This window comes from Paroedura picta, chromosome 6 (genome assembly GCF_049243985.1).
Source record: "Paroedura picta isolate Pp20150507F chromosome 6, Ppicta_v3.0, whole genome shotgun sequence".
Classification (NCBI taxonomy): Eukaryota; Metazoa; Chordata; class Lepidosauria; order Squamata; family Gekkonidae; genus Paroedura; species Paroedura picta.
In genome coordinates, this window is record NC_135374.1 from 62853995 (window position 1) to 62860200 (window position 6206).

Genomic DNA, 6206 nt, shown 5'->3' on the forward strand with positions numbered 1-6206 from the left:
ATTTTTAAATGGAATCGTTTCCCCATTCACCATCTGATTATGCTGCATACATGCACCATCGAACCTTTGCCATTGATCCACATTTGTTTTAGACGAACTTCATAATAATTCGTTATAAAATCACACATAGATCCATAATCTTTACCACAAAAAAATAAAAAACACATCCAGCATTTCATGGCATGGCTCTAGCTCAGGAAGGGGCAGCCTAAAAATCAAATCAATAAATAAAAACTTTTCCTTATTTTCACATGGACTGTTCTGAGTCACACATCATAGCTATGTGTATAGACAGCACAACAGAAAGCCACCAGTTGTAGTGCTTCTATGACACAAAAATGGATCCCCATGATATTCATTATATTTATATACCACCTTCACTGAAGGCTCAGGGTGGTTTACATAAAAACGGAACAGTACAGATAACTCAATATAACAATAACGCAGTTGTAACAGTAGATAGCCTCTTGTGGCGCAGAGTGGTAAGGCAGCCGTCTGAAAGCTTTGCCCATGAGGCTGGGAGTTCAATCCCAGCAGCCGGCTCAAGGTTGACTCAGCCTTCCATCCTTCCGAGGTCGGTAAAATGAGTACCCAGCTTGCTGGGGGGTAAACAGTAATGACTGGGGAAGGCACTGGCAAACCACCCCGTATTGAGTCTGCCATGAAAACGCTAGAGGGCGTCACCCCAAGGGTCAGACATGACCCGGTGCTTGCACAGGGGATACCTTTACCTTTTAACAGTAGATAACAGTAGAACAGTAGAAGAATGGGGAGAATGTTAAGTCAATTTATGCATACTGATGACCCTGTGGGTTGGACAGATTAGCAGTGGTTACCATAGGAGGGAGGCTCAGGGGCCAATGGGAATGTCGACCTCCACCAAATGCCTGGTGGAAGAGCTCTCTTGCAGGCCCTGCAGAACTTGTCATTCCATTAAGACCCTGATCTCTGGAACCTTATTCCACCAGGTGGGGGCCAGGATGGAGAAAGTGCTAACCCTGGTTGAGGTCAAGTGAGCTTCTCTGGGGACAGGGATCACTAAGTTGGAAGTGGTGGAGTGTAAGGCTCTTTGAGGGGTATAGGCAGAGAGGCGATGCCTCAGGTACACTGGGCCCAGACCACATATGGCCTTAAAGGTGATAACCAGAACCTTTAAGTCTGATCCGGAGTTCAACAGGAAGCCAACACAGTTGCTAGAGCTGTGGTCCCCAACCCCCGGTCCGGGGACCAGTACCGGTCCGTAGATCAGTTGGTACTGGGCCGTGGCTCCTCGTCTTCCTCCCTAGCTGCTGCCTCGGGGGCTGCCCTGCCACTCTGCTGCTGGCTCATCTTTGGTGCTCTCCAGTGGCCGCCATGGCTGGGGCTCCCTCTCAGCGTGGTACTGCGCAGCTGCTGTTGGTAGCACCTCCCAGTGGGAAGTCAGGGGTGCCGGCAGGAAAGCAAGTGGAGCAGGGGCTCAGGTGGCGACATCCCTCGGCAAAAGACTACCCCCTCCCCGGCCTCAGTAAAATTGTCAAGCATTGACCGGTCCCCGGTGATAAAAAGGATGGGGACCACTGTGCTAGAGGATGGGCTGATTGTGGGACCACCATTGTGTTCTGGACCAGTTGTTTCCAGATCAAAGTTAAGGGTAGGTCTGTGCAGAGCAAGTTGCACAAGTTCAGTCTAGAGGTGACAGTTCAGTGGATCACTGTGGCTAGGTGTTCTGGGGCCAAGTAGGGTGCTAGTAATTTGGCTTGGCAAAGGTGGTCAAATGCCAGCCATACTACCGTTGAGATCTGAGCCTCCATTGAGAGGGAGGTATCAAGAACCATACCCAGGTTCCTGACAGTGGCCACTGATAGCTGCACTCCAACCAGGTTGGGTAGGTGTGTTTCCTTGCTTGGACCCTTCCCACCCAGCCACAGGACCTCTGTCTTTGAAGGGTTGAGCTTAAGCCAACTCATCACTGCTTCCAGGCAGTTGGCTAATGATTCTGTGGGAGAGTCAGGGTGGCCATCCATCAGGAGGAAGAGTGGGGTGTCATCACAAAGAAACCCATTACCCGACACATAATGTTGTTTATTTATTATATTTATTTATTTGATTTCTATACTGCCCTTCCATATGGCTTAGGGCGGTTTACATACAACAACATGGGAGGATACATGGAATTAATTAATATGTAACATAAACAAATACAACAACAATAATCTAAATAACACAATTTCAGTGATCTTATCAATATAACAGGAACATAGCTAAGGCCCTTAGAGAGGTCACACTGGTTCAGGCCGGGAGGGGATGTCTGAGGGGGTCCTGTGGTCGCTCTCAGGCAAATGCCTGGTAGAGGAGCTCCCTTTTGCAGGCCATGCGGAATTGTGGGAGTTCGGACAGGGCCCTAATCTCTTTAGGGAGCTCGTTCCACCAGGTGGGGGCCAGGACAAAAAAAAGCTCTGGTCCTCATTTGAGGACCAACGTGCTTCTTTGGGGGCAGGGATCTGCAGCCAGTTGGAGGTGGCGGAGTGTAAAGCTCTTTGAGGGGTATAGGCAGAGAGATGGTCTCTTAGGTACATTGGGTCCAGACCGTGTATGGCCTTGAAGGTAAGAACCAAAACCTTAAACCTGATCCGGAATTCAATTGGGAGCCAGTTGAGTAGTTGAAGTATAGGCTGAATGTGAGATCTCCATAGTGTATTGGTGAGAATCCTGGCCGTTGCATTCTGCACCAATTACAGTTTCCGGATCAAGGATAAGGTTAGGCCTGTGTAGAGTGAGTTGCAGAAGTCCACATATACACAGTCTACATCCTTTCCTGTTTTATCACAATAGGGATCTTCATCCCATACACATTGAATGCATCTGTGCATACAAAATGTACTGTAAACTGTTGCAGAATAAATTTAGAGTCCAGTGGTACCTTTAAAACCAACACCAATGTTGTATCCAGCATCACATGACATTTCTTTGATCCTACATGGTGTGATATTTTAATGTTGCATTGCTGAAACTTCACTTTCATGCAGACTTAAAGTAGAATTTAATGATTATACCTAGTTTTTAAGACTTCTGTGTACTCCCCCCCCAACAACAAAAACCCTCCAGGAATCCCCATTCCCACAGGAAATGGTTCACAATATATTTGTATGGATGTAAGTCCCATTCAGCAAAAATTGCTCTTATGTGACAGTATTTTTTGTCTGTGCGTTCTTTCACTGTAAAAAATCATATGCATTTGTTGAATCCATCTAAAATTACCTAGATGCAGGTTTTACCTAACTCTATAAGATCTGAATGGCCCAGACTAGCTTGATCTCACTTGATGTTGGAAGCTGCGGCACAGTTGGCCCTGGTGGTTGCTATGCAGAGGCCGGCCATGGTTAACCACCTCATCTCCAGATTTCAAGGGGTTGCCACTTGAAGGCATGTTCCTGGACCATAAAACGGCAACGTGTTTCTGATTAATCTAAATCCCATGAACTGATGCCTCATATGAAAAGCACCTTCCTTCGTTGACTACACTTAACTGTCGGGATATTTTCTGGGGCCGGAAAAGCATTCGAGCTAATGTACATGACAGTCAGTGTCACCATCTCCGGTCGTGACCCTTGAATGCTTTAAAAACTCTTGCTTCCGCTGCAATCGCTGCATTTTCCACACAGCAAAATCCCCAAACATTGGAGCATGATACCATTGCAAAACTACAATTGCCACACGCGGCCACTCTGCGTCCCTCCCAACTCCCCCGCCGCCGGCTGAACTGACACCCAATCCGCTTTGCCGCCCGCTTGCCTCCCAGCCGCCCGCCTCCCCAGCGCCTCCGCGGCCTCCTGGCCCGCCGCAGGAGACATTCCGGGGGGGGGGGGGGGTCGGGGAGCGGGGGCTTGGTGTTCGGGGTGGTCAGGGGTTCCCTCAAGTGCCTGAATGGATTTGGAAGAGGAGAAATCAGGCAGTGCCGGCGACAGACCTTGGTGGTCCTTGATCCGCGCCGAAATTCAAATGCAGGAAAATGAAGACGGAGAGGTGGTGAACTGAGCAGTCAGCGGGGCTGCCGAGCAGAGGCTGGGTATGCGGAGCCATGCCCCTCCCCACCCGCCCCCGCTCTGGCAAATGCAAACGGATAAAGGGTTCTTCCCAATTAGTGAAAGTCTCCTTGAATATTTACATTGTGTGTCGAAGTATCTTAGGGTGTTTCCCGTGTATTGGCACCTTGTCTTTACACAACAGCTTTGTCAAGTAGGGCAAGATTCTTATCCCCAGATTACAGATTAAGGGTAAAATTGATTTGTAAAATTGATTTGTAAATAGATTAAGAATTATAGTATGCCAGACTCCAGGTTGGACCTGGGGATCACCTGGAATTACAATTCATCTCCATGCTACAAAGAAGAAAATGGATGCTTTAGGCAGAAGTGTCAAACACATTTGTTAACGAGGTGGAGTTGAACTTTACATTGCCTTTAGGTTGGCCCATTTGTATTTGTATAATGGTTTGCTGGTGTGAGCCTGGAAAAACACTGCCCAACCCTCTCCTTCTGTCCAGAGAAACACAAATGCCAAAATACTCATTTCAAACTGTCCACAGCAAAAAGGCATTTCTTCACAGATACATCCCTCCCCTTCTGTCAATATTCCCTTCTGCCCCCTCTCCCCAACCCACATGATTCTCAGAGTTCAACAGCTGCAGGGCTCTCCTCCTCCAAGCCTTCTCTCCCAATACTGGCCATAGAGATTGAAAGCTGTGCAGCTCACACACACACACGGGGGGGGGGGGGGGGAAGGGAGAGAGAGAGAGAGAGAGAGAGAGAGAGAGAGGCTGGCCTGGAGGTCAAGAGCTACCCAGCTCCTGACTGCCTACAGGTCTTACAATCCACTTCAGTCAGCATTCTGGCTTTAGCATTCTGGACTGTCTTCGTGTGTAGCCCATGTAATGTTCATTGCAGAAATCTCATCTAGATGTCACTAGGGCATGCACCACAGTGACAAAGAGTTTTCCCGCCAAAAAAGGGCCTCAGTTGAGTTGCCAGCTGAAGTTTGTGAATAGCATTTTAACCACTGCTGCCATCTGTTGACCAGCTGGAGGCCTGGGCCTAGGAACTTCCCAAAGCTACCAGCCTGCTCCTTTAGGGGAAGTGCAACTCCTAAAGAACAAGATATCCAGTTTTCTGCATAAGTTTCATGGATCAAACCTTTCCCCAACCTCTGTTTTGTAGGGATTACCTTTCAGTTTACCAATCCTCATTTATTCCAAAAGTGCCACCAGGTATTTGTTCACAGTTTGCACAGCCCCTGTGGAATCTGCTGGAAGTGCAAGATAGAGCTGAGTGCTATCGCCATGTTTGAGGCACTTCAGATACTGAGCTTCAGCCACCTGCCCATGAGTTTGCACAGCCCTTAAAGCCTTAAAGCCAAGATAGGCACCTTAAAGCCAAGATAAAAATTGAGCCATCATGGTGTAGTGGTTAAAGTGTCAGACTAGAATCTGGAGGCCATGTTTGAATTCCCACTCTGCCTTGGAAGCTTGCTTGGTGATCTTGAGCCAGTCACTCGCTCTCAGCCTAACATATCTTTCAGGACAACAAAACAAAATCAGAGTCCAGACCAACAAAGCTGTTCCTGGAAGTGCAATTTCTGGTAGAGAAAAGCGGCATATAAGAACCAACTCTTCTTCTATATGAATATAAAGGGACACTTTTTAAAAGGGAAACCTTTCACTTCTCCTCCTCATAGGAATGTGAATCAGCCTTGTTCATTTCCTGCCCTGTTCCATAGGCAGGTCATAACACATTCTGTATAGCACATGTTTACAAAAACCTTGTATAGCAGGTTAGGGTAAGGGAGAGTGGCTTTTTAAGAGCACACAGTGAGCAAGTTTGAATGCCGCTCCCATGTTCAAATCACTGTTCTGCTCACTGTGGTGAGCTTTCTTTCCCATGGTTTTGTTACACTGAAATACAGAGATGAAGCTGATGCGATAATCTTGATTTTTCAAAAACGTAGTAGAGCAAGCATTTCCCAATTGGCTGTTTTGGAAGGTTTATGTATTTTTCTTTAAATCACTTCTACTTTACTCCATAACAAACAATTGTTGTTTGATCAGAAGAGTTTAAAAACATTTAAATATTATTTTAAAATAACTGTATAAGATATATATATCTATATCTATATATCTATATCTATATATCAATCTCTCTCTCTCTCTCTCTCTCTATCTATCTATATCTATA